At 40.9% G+C, this 16,586-nt stretch overlaps 1 pseudogene; it reads left to right on the top strand.

Annotated features, from left to right (window-relative positions):
• The first annotated feature begins 11,421 nt into the window (after nucleotides 1–11,421).
• On the top strand, nucleotides 11,422–13,059 carry LOC103220302 (C-terminal-binding protein 2-like; annotated as a pseudogene).
• Nucleotides 13,060–16,586: the final 3,527 nt, after the last annotated feature.

The raw sequence follows: 16,586 nt of genomic DNA, 5'->3' as shown, positions 1-16,586 counted from the left end.
GGATTCATAACAAGTGTTCAATAAATGTCATTGAGCGGTTAACTTTCTTCTGGGTAAAGAGAGTTGAATGTAAATGAATATATTTCTTGGCAAAAGTTAAGATAAAAAAAGGAAAAGAACATTCAATGAATACTGACAAGGAACTACATTGTGCTTTTCATGTTATCTCAGAAATTCTTCACAATAATTCTATGAGATTATTTTTTAATCTGTAAAATGGGGTAGCACAACGTTCTGAGGAGGTTAAGAAACTCTACCAAGGGTATACAATTTGTAATAAACAGAGCATAATTTAAACTCAAGTCAATCTGACTCCAGAGCATATGCTCATTCCAAGAATTTTTATGATTTCCACCGCTGTCATTATGGCCATGTCCACCTGCAAAAGGGCTGAGCCGTTTAGCTGTAGAGAGACTTTTCATGGTCACTCTCTGCATCTTTGCAGGCCACAGGCCTCAGGTAAACAACTGCAGACACAAATCCATCCACAGCAAGGCACAAGCCTTCACATTTTTCTTGACCTCTTCTCCAGAAAGGTCAATAAAACAGGCCAAGAGCACCAGTTCTTTGGGCCCCTTCCCACATGTCTATGCTCCTCCTACCTTTGGTCAACTCACTGATTAGGACAATGGTGAAGAAAGACTTAGGTCATTCAGATACACAATAACTAAAGGGTAGTATGAGAGAAAGGAGACTCCTTTCTCTACCCCATCCTAGCCATGTGTCCCTGGGTAAATCTCTTCATTTTTCTGAGATTCAGCTGTCTCATCAGTAATGTAAGATCCTTTGAGACTCCACAAGATGGTGTGACTCTAAGTGTTACATAAGTGTGGAAAATTAAGACCCTAGATTTTCACATTGAAGAGCAAGTTCGATTTTACCTCTTTTGGAGAAGGGATTCAGCCAAATAATCAAAGTTCATTCTAAAGGACAATTTAAGGGTAAAATTATAACTCTTGCACAAACATAAAAGGAACCTGTGTCAAATATTTTATATGACCTATTAATTGATGAGAGAACAGTAAAATGTTACACTCAATGCAAATAATTCAAAGAACATATAGACAAACAGGAATGCTAAAATAAATTTTAAAATAGATGCGGTCAATATCCACATGGCAATAATGCATTGCATTTCATGAGAAAAGAATCATTGGCATTTTGCTTAGGTTCTATTATACAACTCAAAGAGATTTAAAAACCACTTATAAACAATGAGAGGAATAGACCATTATAGCATCAGATAATCCAGATGAGTATGCTAGACAATACCTAGAATCCCACAGAATACCCAGTCATCTCTCTTTTATTCTGTTTTTTTTGGGGGGGGCGGGGGAGGAGTTATTGCAAAGTCTTTTATACAATTAACATACATCCTATCTTTCTCAAATTGCGTTCCATGGGAGAAGCAGGAAAACAGTGATAAAGTCAACAATGAAAGAGAAGAAATTGAGCCGAACAGTCAGAGCCTTATAAGCCAGACCTGGCTTCTCTGATTTTACAGGACATCCTCTATTCAGTGGGCATGCTGTGGCGAGAATCCACACCAGGTCAGTAGTCTTGGGTACCTAAGCCTTCTTCCCATGTCTTAAAACCATCCTTCCTGAAAGAGGTACTCAGGAATGGCTTGCGATTAGGTCCCTGTAACATAATTTTTTTTAAATCATAGCATTGCCCAGGGAAGAGAAACATCAGTATCACCTGGGAGAATGGTAGAAATGCAGATTCTAGGCCATGGCTCTAATGTCCTGAATTAGAATCTGCATTTTTCATGATTTCCATGTGATTTGTATGAAAATACATGTTTGAGAAGCCATGATTTAATGAAAATATCACAGCACTCCCACTAATTAAGTAACGGTGCCATCTTGATCAAGTCAATTCACTTTATGGGCCTCAGTTTCCTCACTGTAAACTGAGTGGCTGGGTCCTCAGTTAAGGCTGGGTCCCTGGCCTTGAAGATCCCCTCCTCGTCTCTGAATTCATTTTCTAAAGCTCTCTCTCTGATGTCAAGCTCCAAGGCCAATGTCATGCCACCTAACCTCTGGAGCTTGAGTCATGCAGAGATTTAGTTAAGCCATGCTTACATTTTCCTCTGTGTCCTTCTCTGGGAAAAATAAATTGACACAGTGACTCTAATGACATTATCCCTCTGTCTGGAGTATCAGCAATGTGCCAGGATTCCCTGAGAACTGAATGAGTAAGAAATTGCACCATCTGCTTTCACGTCAGGAATTTCCACAGTTTTGCTCCCTGATGGAGTGTATTGCCTTTTAAATCCCAAAATAATCAATTCTGACAAGAAAGAGTCAGATATCCTTTTCAAATTATGAAAACACACACAACACTCACAAATTTCCTGACAACCTGATATAAGGAGAAAGAATTATCCACTTATTTTTAACTTATTTGTTTTCTTCAAGCAAGCCTGCTTGTTCTGCAGGGAACCTCTGACCTCAGGGCTACACAGAAGACCACAGAACTTTACAAAGCCCTCTCTTCACCATGACAACCTACAGCCCCCTCTGTAGTGGGCCAGAACTGCACTAGGTCCATGTTTATGGGGCGGGGGGGGGAGTAGTCTATAAGGAGGCTTCCACATTTGGATGCAAATAGTACTACCTACATGCAGATGAGGTGTTTTCCACTATTGTCCTTTACTACATGAACACGGGTACTACCCCAGAATGTGTTTCCAGTTGAACTCCAATGCCTGTCTAAAATCTATGTAGGGCACAAAGATTCTGAACCACTGGGCTTCACAGCAATATTTCAGCTCTCACTGCACTACAAGCACCACCACACTCATCAAGAGAAACTAGCCTGCAGCCATTTCCCACTTCTGTTCATTCAGCTCCCAACTCTGCCCCTGGGTACCAGAATCCTCCTGCTACCACACTGATCTCTTCTCTCTCCCCGGAGTATTCAACTATTCACTGGGGATTTGTGGAGCACCTATTCTCTGCCAAGGCCTGTACCCAGAAGCTCAGGCTTTGGTGGTAAGCAAGACAGACACAGTCTTAGATCTCTCATGAAGCTCAGAGTTTGTTGGGATGCACAAATGTTACACAGATAGACACCCAAGTCACTTCAATACACAATTTCAGACTAAAACACTGAGGCCTGATCCAGTCCTGACATTGAAGCAGCCTTCCATGGTGGATTAATTTCCTGAACAAAGTATTTCTCCCCATATCCTACAATTTCTTAGACTCTCCCCTATACAGTCAAAGGAATTCTATACTCTAAAAAATGAACAGAATTTTTATAATAAGAATACAAAGATAAAGAAACAGTCCATTCACAGATTTTGAGTTCCAAAATACACTTTTAAATCTGCTATAAGAGCAAACTGACTTGGAAACCAAAGCTTTCATTGGCAAGGGCTGGGTTTCTGGAGAAGAGCTTTCTGAGTTCTCAAAACCTACACTTGAGGATCAATCAGAAAATGCTGAAGGAATCAGAGCATCAGATTACTCCATGATAATGCTTCAAAAGGAGAATAATTGAAGAGTGAATGCACATGTTTACATGGTCCCAGGGGTTAGCTGTAAGAGGGAAAGTCAGCTTATTTTGTGGATGTCTTATGACCAGGAAAAGCAACATGTTCACAGAGGTTGGGTGGTGGACTGCCCTGCTACGGAGGACATGAGAACATTCTTAAGTCTCTGTTGACAATGATCACCCCTCCATGGTCAGACAAGGTGGCACACCTTAATAGAAGCCAGAAGGACAGACACCATGACTAGAGATAAACCTAAAAGCAGTCACAGAAATAAACACTATGTGGCTAGAGACCAAAGACTTGATATCCCCCCAAATGCCTTGACACTTTGCAAGCACCCCCATGAATTAGACGTATCCCCAGGGAGACCCAAAGGTAAGAAAAAGCATCCCAAATGACTAAATTTAATTCTGGAATTACAGAGAAAATCCTGGAAGTGATTGGGTTTAATGGCTTAGCAAGATTGTGGGGGTTTTCTCCACCATTAGACAAAACAAGGCTTAAAAGTAAGAAAGCTGAGAAACGAAATATACAGTAGTTCATATGTGTTGCACACCTGAGTTATGTGGGTTAAACAGAGGACATCTACTATACTTCTCTGAAATGTGACATTAAACAGGGACATACTAGAAAAGTAGGTATTTGCAGGGGGATCGAATTCTGAGCGGGAACAGCACAAATGATTTTGAGGTCCTTAATCAATGCAGGATTTGCTTAGCCTAAGAATTAATGGTCAGTGAGTCTGGAACAGTGTGAGGTTTGACACAGCATGAGACAGGCTCCACATCAGGCAGAGGTTTTTTCTTTCTTTCTTATTTTGAGATGGTATCTTGCCCTGTTGCCCAGGCTAGAATGCAGTGCCTCCTCCTCCCGGGTTCAAGAGATTCTCTTTCGTCAGCCTCCCAAGTAGCTGGGATTACAGGTATATGCCACCATGCCCAGCTAATTTTTCTTAAGTACAGATGGGGTTTTGCCATGTAGGCCAGGCTGGTCTTGAACTCCTGACATCAGATGATCCTCCCAAAGTGTTGGGACTACAGGAATGAGCCACTGCACCCAGCCTGAGGTTTCTTGCTAAAAAGTTTGGACCTCATCATCAGAGCAAGCAATGGGGAGGCACTATAGAGTTGTAAACAAGGGAGTTATATACTATCAGCCATATGTTTTTACAAGACGATTCACTAATTTAAAAACTTCATCCTCTGCTGCAATCAACCCCACCACCCACATCCTCGCACACATTCTTCTGCCCCAAAGGTTCTCCTAGTTCACTGTCCCATGTTCCAGGACTCCTTTCTCGCTCAGCTGGTGGGCTTACCCCTCCTTCTACAGAGTATTTCCTGCCCTTGGTCTTTATTTCTCAATGAGATTACTTTAGAAGTTAAGATGAGAGTATCAGCTGCCATTATTACATATAATAATATTTTGGTCAGAAACCAGAGAATGACCTCATATTGCCCAGTTAATTACCCCTAGTCCCAACAAAGTTCTAGGAATGTATTCACAGAAAACATGCAGAATGGAAATCAGGGTACCATTTTATTCTCAGCTGCATAAGAATGCTCTATGCTTGTGCATAGCTCTAATTAAAGGCTGAGTTGGATCAATGTTCAAGGTCAAAGAAAGGACCCCTATTTACTCTCTCCCTTTTCTAAATATTACAACAAAGATACTCATACTATCAAGTGCGAATGAGATAAACAGCTGAGACCATTAAAAAGGGTAAAAAGATTGGGTGCTGATCTTTTTAGACATAATTAACCCCACTCCACCCCTCCCTTTAAAGCTAATCAAAGTCTCAGGCTTTGACTAATCACCTGAGCAGAAGGGAGATGAAACCGCAAACCCAACAAGGAGAGAGGTAAAAGTATTCAACCCCATCTTTGTTGCCAAACTTGGCATTATAGCTTAATCCATTGGATTGATGGGCTAATCCAATATCAGTCACAAAATGTGGCTGTCACCCTTGAGGGAAGAGCCAAAAAATTCTCGGGGAAATCTTGTTCAAGAAACCATTGTGTGAATCAGATGAGAAGACAGGCTCATCATCAGCTCACTGCTGGTTAAAATCATGTCCCTGGTGCATTGCCTCACCTGTGAAAATCTGCATTTTGAAAAAGGATGGCAAGAGGAGGCTCAAAGGAATTCACTGCTATCCTTGCAAAGTCAAGCAGGAAGAAAAGCCCACGAAGGACACATTTTTGACCAGGGGGGTTTTCAAGAGCCTCTCAAAAATCACATACCATAGATTACTTTCATCTTTCTCTTCATCTCTTCATTGTTCTTTTCAGGCTAGATCTGAGATAATTTTATAAGAAAAGCTGATTCAAGGAAAAAAAAATCATAAAATATTTTCACTATCATGCTACCAATTAAGCATGACCAAAGTTCAAACTTTATTCCCAGGTTTTCCCCAAAATGTTATCTCAAACACTGATTTATAGTCTGTTTTCTACCATTTAACAGCAAAAAGTTAAAGAGAATATTAGTTTTTTTTCTAGGGGAAAACAATAGATTGTTACATCTTATAAATCAGATATTTAAAAATGAAGACTATGGATGTGATCACTTAAATGCCAGCTGAAGTGGAGAAAAATGAGAGAGGCAAATTGTCTAGTCACAGGAGTGGTGGACTTTCTTCTTCTGAGTCAGCCATGCTGAGAGACATTCCTAGTCACTGCCAGATGCCATCATTCCCTGGCCCTCCTACAGGAACCTTGAAATGATCATTTGAACACGATGGCAAAAAGTGGCGGGAGAGCGTGGTGGTCCCATCTTGGATCTCAGAGGAGGCTGCAACATTTCCTACTCTCAGAGGTTGCAACATTTCCTACTAATTGTCTTGCAAAAAAAAAAAAAAAAAAAAAAAAAGATACAAAATTATGCAAAAGTGGCAAGAACAAAGAGAAACAAAAAGAAAATCCACTTTCAGCAAAACTGGAAGACAGTTAAAACCTCAGATCCCTGCCTTGAATGTTTGTGTCCCTCCAAAATGCATGCTGAAACTTAATCTCCAATACAACAGTATTAAGAGGTGGGGGCTTTAGGGGGTGATTAGGTCATGAGGGCTCCTCCCTTGTGAATAGGATTAGGAACGTTTTTCAATGGAGGAAACTAGCTTGGCCTAGTTTCCCCTTCCAGCTTCTACCATGTGAGAACACAGCAACAAAGTACCATCTTCGAAGCAAAGACTGGGCCTTCACCAAGCATCAGACCTCCTTGTGCCTTAATCTCAGACTTCCCAGCCTCCATACTGTGAGAAATAGATTTCTGTTATTTATAAATTACCCAGTCTCGGGCATTTTGTTATAGTAACACAACAGACTAAGATAAAAATTGATACTGAGTGTGGGATGTTGTTATAATAAATAACTAAAAATGTGGATGGATGTGCCTTTAGAACCGGGTAATGGGCAGAGGCTGGAAGAGTTTGGAGGAACAGGCAAGAAAAAGCCTGAACTGCTGTGAATGGAGCATTGAGGGAGATTCTGGTGAGGGCTCAGAAGAGGAGAGTTGTAGAAAAAGCCTCATTTCTCTCAGATTATCTAAGTGGTTGTGAACAGAATGTTGGTAGAAATAAAGACACTAAAGACCATTCTAATGAGGTCTTAGATGGAAATAAGTATTAACATATGATATTGGAGACTGAAGGAAAGGCCATCCTTGTTATAAAGTGGCAAAGACCGAATTGTGTCCTTGACTGAATTCTGAATTGTGTCTTTGTCCTAGTGTTTTGTGGAAGATGAAACTTAAGAGTGAAGAACTAGGATACTGGGCAGAAGAAATCTCTAAACAAAGTATTGAAGGGGCTGCATGGCTGTTACTTCACTACTTATAGTAAAATGCAGAAAGAGAAAAACTAAAGGCACAATTTTTAACCAAAAGGGATGCGGAACTTAATTGGGAAATTCTCAGCCTGTAAAGTAAAAATGAGAAAACACATTCTGGAGAGAACACCAAGGATGTAGCTAAGCAAACATTTTGATAGGGAGATTAGTATAAATAGAAGAAAGTTGGGTGCTTTCATCAAGATGATGGAAGAATGACCTGAAAGGTATTTTGGAGATGTTTGAGGCTACCACTCTCACCATAGGTCAGAGTACCAGGGCTTTGAAAGCAGAATGGTTTCAAGGGGCGAGCCCAGGGTAGCATGGGACTTGGGACTTGCTGCCTAGAGCCACCCCAAGTTTCTGCTCCACACATGCTAATGCAGCAATCCTTAGCCACCCTGAGTGTGGCCTGGGCTGCCATTCCAGAAGGCACAAGCTATAAGCCTTGGTGGTGTCCACATGGTACTGATTCTGCAGGTGCAGAGTGCACAAGCTGAGGAGGCATGGCTACCACCACCTAGATTCCAAATGGTGCCTTGGAGAGAGCTGGGGCGCAGGCAGAGAACTTCCACAGAGATGGGCCACCACAGAGCATCCCCATTAAGGCAATGCCCATTACAGCTATGGGGTCAGGGCCACTGCAGAGGCCTCCACTAAGGGGATTCCCTATGAAGCCTTAGGGGTGTGGCTTCCCCCAAGACTGAACAACTGTAGATCCACCAATGTCCAAGTGTAGCCCAAGAGAGCTACAGGTTCTAGGCCTCAACCCATGAGAGCTGTAGCATGGACTGTACCCAGCAATGCCATGGAACAGAGTTCCCTGAAGCCTTGGGAACACAATCCCCATCCAAGTATCTAAAAATTAGGACATGGAGTCAGAGATTATTTTTGAGCCCCAAGATTTAATGCTGTTTGCCTTGTTAGGTTTTAGACTTACGCAGGACTTGTTACCCCTTTTTTCCTTCCTATTTCTCCCAGTTAGAATGAGCATGTCTATCCTATGCCTGTTCCACCATTGTATCTTGGAAGCATATAGCTTGTTTGATTTCATAGGCTCACAGCTGGAGGGGAATTTGCCCCAGAATGAATAATACCTTGAGTCTCAGCCATATCTGATTTAGATGATATTTAGATAAGACTCTGAACTTCAGACTTTTTAATTCAATCTGCAATGAGTTAAGACTTTAGGGGCTACTGAGATAGAAAGAATGTATTTTGATTATGTGAAGGACTTGAACTTTGGGGGGCCAGGGGTGAAATGCTATGGTTTGAAAGTCTGTGTGCCTCCAAATATCATGTTCAAACTTAATCTCCAATGCAGCAGTATTAAGTGGTAAAGCCTTTAGGAGGTGATTAGGTCATGAGAGCTCCTCTTTTGTGAATGAAATTAAGGCCTTTAAAGGGGCTTTATACAGCATTTGACCCTTTTTGCCCTTTTGTTTCTTTGGCTATGTGAGGACATAGCAACCAAAAGTTATCATGGAAGCAGAGACCAGAGAGACCAGACTCTCACCAGACACTGAACCTGCCAGTGCCTTGATCCTAGACTTCCCAGACTCCAGACTATGAGATACAAATTTCCATCATTTATAAATTACCCAGTCTCAAGTATTCTGTGATAACAGCACAGACAGACACCGATATACACACCACCTCTCCCTACACAAATTCAAGAGCTGCAAACAACAATTGTAATTTAGAAGAGGCCATGCAGGAAGGAGCCGGAAAACAGATTCTAGAGAGAAAGACTAAACTGCAGCTTCCAAAAAGTGTGAAACAACATATACTCCTTGAAAGTGAGGGGCACACACTGTGATGCCAATTTTAGTTTGTAATAGGAAGAACGGGGATATGCAAACTGAGGGTGTACCTGTGAGATCCAAGAAACAGGAGAAGCTGGGATAAATGAAGAAACATATGTTTTCCATCTGTGTCTATGGCATCAGAAGAAGATAGAGAAATGTATTTAAAATAATAGTAAATTAAAAGTAATAGAGCTATCTTCATTGAGTGAAGACTAAATGAAATTACACACAAAATCCTGGATCATAGAAAAAAATAACTAATCTGAATAGCCTTGCTCCTCCCTTACACATCTAGTGGGTCAAGAAATGTTTGCCTCTTTTAAAGCTGAGTCATTTTTTTAAAAAAGCATAGAATTTATACAAAGATAAGAGGAGAAAAAAGAAAAGAATAAAGAAAAGCAAATGCTTTCTAAAGAAAAGCAAAGAATATAGAACAGTGCCATGGAGAAAAGGAAAATTACAATAGAAATTTAAAAGAACTAAAATATAATGTTCTCTGTTAGACATGAACACAAAGCTCATATGCAAGAACTCAAGGAAGAAAGAGCAAAACAGGAAGAGCTAATTATGGGCTGGAAGCATTCAGAAAAGAAGAATAAAAAATAGAGGCCTCACAGAAATAAAAGCAAAATTAGAAAGAGCAAAAGGGAAAATAAACACCAGTTAACACAGTATGAGACATAAAAAGGAGACATGAAGGAAAGAAAAAAAATAAGTGGAAATAAAGTTTAAAAGACTTCAGAGAAGGAAATTGATATGGAAGACAGTTAAAGTATATCCAGAATAAAGAATCAGAATGTCCAAAAAAGAGCAAAGGAACACTGAAAGACTTAATATACAAATGGACAATATCAAGACCATATATACAAACACAACTATGACCTACACTCTGCAGTGACCAGGAAACCAAATAACCCCTGTAGCAACTGGCCCAAAACAGCTAGGACTTGGTCAAAAACTGTCAGCTTCCTTAATTCCATATTCTCCTCCACCCCTGCAACCCTCCCCACCCACTTCCAATTAAGACAGCCTGAGAAAGTCAAATACACTCCCCAAACCAATCACAAAACACACCACTTCTAGTTAGGCAACTGTCTAGGTTAAACAACAACAACAAACAACAACAACAACAATAGAGTCACAAAGTTAAGAGGGAAAATAGCCTGGCCTCACATTTCTTTGTAGCAATGTTCAGTGGTACAAGAGAGTAGCACAACACCTATGAAACCTTCTGAAAAGAAGGTGAGATCCAAGGATTTTTATATTCTTTGAAACTGTGATTTAGGTTTAAATAAAATGGACAAATTGGATTATTTGCATAAGCCCTCTTATTTGCAACAGGAATCTACTAGAAGCCAAACGCCATCCAACTAAAAGATTACTAGAAAAGTTATGACAAAAAGACAAGTAAAACAAAGACCCCTTTGCTTAAATGGATTACCAAACTTAAATGCCAAGTGAAGTGACAGAATAAAATGCGAATGTTATATGCCCTGACAATGTAGAATTATTATAACTAACAAAAATCAACAGAGGAAGAAAAAAAGATGAGAGGCATGGTAGATACAATGATTCTGCTGAGGATAAAGGATAAGTTTTAAAAAAATCAAATCAAAGACCTAATTATACAGAACAATACAAAAGCAGATAGTAAGAAGATAATATAATTGTAGTACCAGGAGGCAGAGCAGGAAACAGAGAGGAAAAGGTATGCCCTCATTCTATCCATTGGCCATAGGAGAAAATCAATAGGTACTATATAAAGAAATAGAGGATTGGGATGTTATATTTGTTATACTAATAAATGTGAAAGAGTTAAACCCACCTCTTAATAAAGACATTCAGAATATACCACAACATAAAATTGAATTCTGTGCTGAATATAGATTCTCATAAAAGCTGAAAATAATAGAATGGATAAAAACATATTAGACAAATGTATACAAAAAGAAGAAAATCACAATCTGAATATTATACAAAATTAAATTCAGGCTAAGAAGTATTTAACAAGTCAGGGAAGGGTATTTTATAATACCATAGGGTACAAATTTCAATGAGGATAAAATAATGTGAATATATATGAGCTCTAGAGTAATACAAAGCAAAATCTTTAGAACATTCAAAGTGAAGTAGAGAGAAAAATCACATCAGGCTACAGAGTTAGTGGACAGGTTTATATTGGGTTCATAGTGGCATCATGCACGCAGACTCCCGCGAGTTCCTCTAAGTTCTTACAGGATTGCTTTGCCTGTTGATCTGAGATTCGCACAGTTCCATAAGAATGGCCCTTGTGGATAAGCACAAGGTCAAGAGGCAGTGATTGGACAGAATCTGTGAAGGTATCCGCCCCCAGGTCCTGAACGGCCCCGGGCACCACACCCGCTGTGGTGCTGCTGGACCACCGCAACTGCACCGTGGACATGCCCATCCTGAAGGACCTGGCCACCGTGGCCTTCTCTTATGTACAGTCCACGCAGGAGATCCACCATAAGGTTTTAAATGAAGCCGTGGGCGCCACGACATGCCGCAAAATCACCTTCGCCAGGGAGGACCTGGAGAAGTTCAAGGCCCTGAGAGTGACTGTTGCGGATAGGCACTGGCCATGACAATGTGGACATCAAGGCTGCCTCTGAGCTCGGGATTGCTGTGTGCAACATCCGTTCCGAGCCAAGGAAGAAACAGCCAACTCCACCATCTGCCACATTCTCAATCTGTACCAGAGGAACCGTGGCTATACTAGGCACTGCGGGTAGGCACGCGGGTACAGAGCATGGAGCAGAGGTGGCAGGAGCGGCCGGCATCCCTGGGAAGACGCTGGGCCTCATCCGCTTCAGTGGCACAGAGTAGGTGATTGCAGTTCAAGCCAAGGCCTTCGGATTCAGTGCCTTATTTTATAACCCCTACTTGCAGGATGGGATAGAGCAGCCCCTGGGCCTGCAGAGGGTCTATGCCCTGCAGGATTTGCTGTATCACAGTGACCACCTCTCCATGCACTGCAGTTTCAGTGAACATAACCACAACCTCACCAATGACTTTACTATAAATCAGATGAGGCAGGGAGAATTCCTTGTGAAGGCAGCCCGTGGTAACTTGGTGGACAAGAAAGCCTTAGGACAGGCCCCTAAGGAAAGCAGGATAGAGGGGCAGCCCTCGACATGCAGGAATCAGAGCCCTTTAGCTTTATTCAGGGTCCGTTGAAAGATGTACCGAATTGATCTGTACTCCCCACACTGCCTGGTACAGAGAGCAGGCGTCGCTGGAGATGAGAGGCAGCTGCCACTGAGATCTGCTGAGTCATCACAGGTTGCATTCAGAAAGCTTAAGAAACTGTGTGGGCCGGGCGCGGTGGCTCAAGCCTGTAATCCTAGCACTTTGGGAGGCCGAGACGGGCGGATCACGAGGTCAGGAGATCGAGACCATCCTGGCTAACATGGTGAAACCCAGTCTCTACTAAAAAATACAAAAAACTAGCCGGGCGCGGTGGCGGGCGCCTGTAGTCCCAGCTACTCGGGAGGCTGAGGCAGGAGAATGGCGTGAACCCGGGAGGCGGAGCTTGCAGTGAGCTGAGATCGGGCCACTGCACTCCAGCCTGGGCGACAGAGCGAGACTCCGTCTCAAAAAAAAAAAAAAAAAAAAAAAAAGAAACTGTGTGAACAAGGAATTCTTTGTCACATCAGCGCCTTGGTCAGTAATAGAACAGCAAGCAATTCATCTCGAGCTCAATGGTGCCACATACAGGTATCTGCCAGGCATCGTGGGCGTGGCTCCAGGAGCTCTCCCTGCAGCCGAGGAAGGGATCATCCTTGGAGGCATCCCAGTGACTCACAACCTCTACACAGTGGCACATCCTTCCTAAGCTCCCTCTCCCAACCGGCCCACAAAACACAGGGACAATCGAGAGCACCCCAACGCGCAATAGCGGAGAATGCCAAAAGGTAGTCCTTCTGATACACTTGGGACCAAGAGACAGTGAAAAAATAGATGAAATAAAATAATTTGACAGTCTTTTCAACTGATTCTGGACATATGCATCATTGATGTTGCAGTGTTAAAACTACAAGAGCTAGAAAACTGAAAATGTCATCTGCTTACGGAAGTGCTGAAAGACTAGGATGTGATTTATTAACAACCAACTTCTGTTATTGTGTGTTAAGTTTTTCATCTGTCCATCAAATCACACAAAATAAACAGAGCTTTTTCCTTTGTCAGTCCCTTGGGCATAGCAGGTCCTGACACCCTGTTCTAGAATGTTGCATCAGGACTTCAAACATCAAAATAAAAAATATTAAGAGGAAATCCTTATCCTGTGACTCTGGTCCCTTCAGTCTACAGGGGCTGGTTACCTCTTTTTGCTAATAGGAAGACTGCATTACTACAAAATAGGGAGAAAACTGTTTGCCTGTGGTAGACACTCGATGCACAGGATTGAAGACAGTACAGGCTCCTGTTCAGAGAAGTGTCTCTCACATCTGAAATGCATACCGAGCGGACAAGTTGGTTGTTCAGTAAAACCCTCTAATGATGCAAAAACAGTGTTGAGTTTCACAAGCTGTTTGTACTCAAATATATTTTCTCAGTTTCAGATCCTCTGCTATTTTATTGAGTGGAAAGACTTGAACTAAAAGGTTTAAGATGATCATGTTGCATTTCCTTATGTCTCAGGAAACACTTTTTCTGGTAACTTGTCAGATTGTCCATGAGCAAACCTACTTTTTTAGATACCGATAAAGTCTTCTTTTCTTCATGTGATACTTCATACAAGAACACTTCAGATGTGTTAGATGTGACTAACAAATCCTATTAGATCTGTGTCAACTAGTTACATGTTCTATTCATAGTCTTCTGTGAATCATTTGCCTTTCTGTTTAAAAGGATGGCCTATTTTGAGCCTTTGTTATACGTACATTCCTGTTTTTTTTAACCAAAGAGATTTTAAAATTGTCCTAAACAGAAAAATAATGGCTATCGGAAGTGTGTTTTGTTTTAGGTGAGTTGCCATTACTGTATTTATTGTAAAGCTGGACATTTAGCATTCACTGTCGTTTTCAGTAAAAATTTAAAAATACAGTGTCTTAGAGCTGACATACAGCTCATACGCAAAATAGATAAGGAATGCCTATTTTTATATTGGATTGCTAAATAATAAACAACCTAATATAAAAATAGGTAAGGAGCTTACACAGTCACTTAACAAAAAGAATATTCAAATGGCTTATAAACATATGAAATTTACCTAACCTTATGAGCTCCTTATGGAAATGTAAGTTAAAAATACAATGAGATGTCACTTTATTCCCATCAGTGTAGCTAAAATTAGAAAGGTCAACACCACCAAGCACTGGTGAGAATGAGGAGTAACAGGAACATTCATATCCCGCTGTTGGAAGAATCAACTCGCACAACCACTTTGAAATCTGTTAGTGCTTTTTTTTTTTTTTTTTTTTTTTTTTTTTTTTTTACCAATGCAATGCCTAAATCTGTACCAATAGAAATGGACCACACACACACACACACACACACACACACACACAGACAGACACACACAACCCCAAATGAATGTCTGAGAATGTTCATAGCAGCATTATTCATAAAAACCCAAATATCCATTAACAGAGGATGGATAAATTTTGGTGTATTCATATAATAGAAAACCACAAAACAATCAAAATTAGTGAATTGCTGCTACATATAACAGTATGTATGAATCTGATTATAGCTCTTTCAGAGAAGCTAAACACAAAAGTATACATACTTTATGCATATCAATGGCAATACATGATTTCATTTATACAGTATATGAGCACTAGCAAAACTAAGTTATGATTTTCAAAGTTGGGATGGTGGTTGCTTTGAAGAATTTGGAGGGGGAGTGATTGGAGAGCTATAGAAAATGTTCCTGGGATGCTGTTACAAGGGCATTCACCTTTTCATAACTTAGCTGGGCTACACACTTTCGATTTGCGCATTTTTCAGCATGCATCCCATGCTACAATTTAAAATTTCATTTTCAAAAGAAAAAAACTCCAACGGTCAAAAGTATTTTTAAGTTTATTTCTATTGGATTGAGCCACTGGAATTGCAGAGTTTATTACAACAGCTAAAATTATCCTAATTACTACAGAACTTTAGAGGTCATCAACAATTATTTTTACAGATAAGTCAACTGTGGCCTAGAAAATTAAGGGACTTAACCAATGTCACAGAGCTAGTTAGTGACAAGCTCTGATCTATTAGCCTCCAAATCCAGTTGCTTTTTCTTTTTCACTATGTTTCACTGCCTCAACTTCATGTGCACACCACCTAACACTCTCATCCCACTTGGCTTCCAATAAACAAACCATAATAACAGAAAGTGATATCTACCCACTCAGCAGACAATTTCATATGATAGTACCTACTGAAATTGCTTCTGAAATTACCTAGATGTCTTCTTGTAAACCTTAGTAATTGAGTTTGGCACATAACACACTTTGAAAAAGAAAATACTTTTCCCAAATCGAACACTTCATTAGTTAATTCCAAGTGTTTTGCTACCCCTAAATCATGCATCTATTTTGCAGTTTTTGTAACCTATTAGCGTTGTGATGGATTAGATGTTTTAATTAAGCCAAATGATGTCCTATAATGTCCCTAAAGAGTGGTATGAATAGAAAACTTTAAAATAAACACATCTGGACAAAAATCAAATGTATGAACAAAGAAAATCATATGTTTTAGCCACTCAAAAGAGCAAACTACAGAACCTGAAGAATTTTTTAAGAGAACGTAGTAGCATTTCTGGGTGTTTGTCTTCCAGTGAAAATCTCAGCCAGTCCTAGGCAGCTGTCCCCAGTTTTCAGCTTAAGTGAGACACCCACTGGACGCTGAGGGAGTGGCAGAAGAGAACCCAATCCCACACTTCATCTTCCCCAGCTAGGATTCCTGTTCTGGGGTATGGGAGTCAGGTTCAGAATCCTCCAAGTAAGAGTGTGTTGACCTCATCACAAAGAAAATTCAGCAGAATAATTTTGTGGAGCAATGGTGAAGCCAGCCTTCCCAGTTTCTCTCTCTCTCTCTCTCTTTTTTTTTCCTCTTTTCCTTGGAGACAGGGTCTCACTTTGTCACCCAGGCTTGAGTGCAGTGTCACAATCACGGCTCACTGCAGCCTCATCTTCCTGGGCTCAAGTGATCCTCCCACCTCAGCCTCCAAGTAGCTGGGACCACAGGCATGTGCCATGATGCCCAGCTAATTTTTTTATTTTTTGTAGAGATAGAATTTTGCCATGTTGCCCAGGCTGGTCTTGAACTCCTCGGCTTAAGCGATCCTTCCACCTTGGCCTCCCAGTGCTGGGATTACAGATGTGAGCCACTGCACTCAGCCCCCAGTCTCCATTCTTGACTACACTCTATCTTCTAGTATGTTGCTGTATAGATTGAATTGTGTCCCCTCAAACTTCATATGTTGAA

The sequence above is a fragment of the Chlorocebus sabaeus genome, chromosome 14 (assembly GCF_047675955.1).
Source record: "Chlorocebus sabaeus isolate Y175 chromosome 14, mChlSab1.0.hap1, whole genome shotgun sequence".
Lineage (NCBI taxonomy): Eukaryota > Metazoa > Chordata > Mammalia > Primates > Cercopithecidae > Chlorocebus > Chlorocebus sabaeus.
Note: the sequence above shows the minus strand (reverse complement) of the source record. Positions and strands in the feature narration are given on the sequence as shown.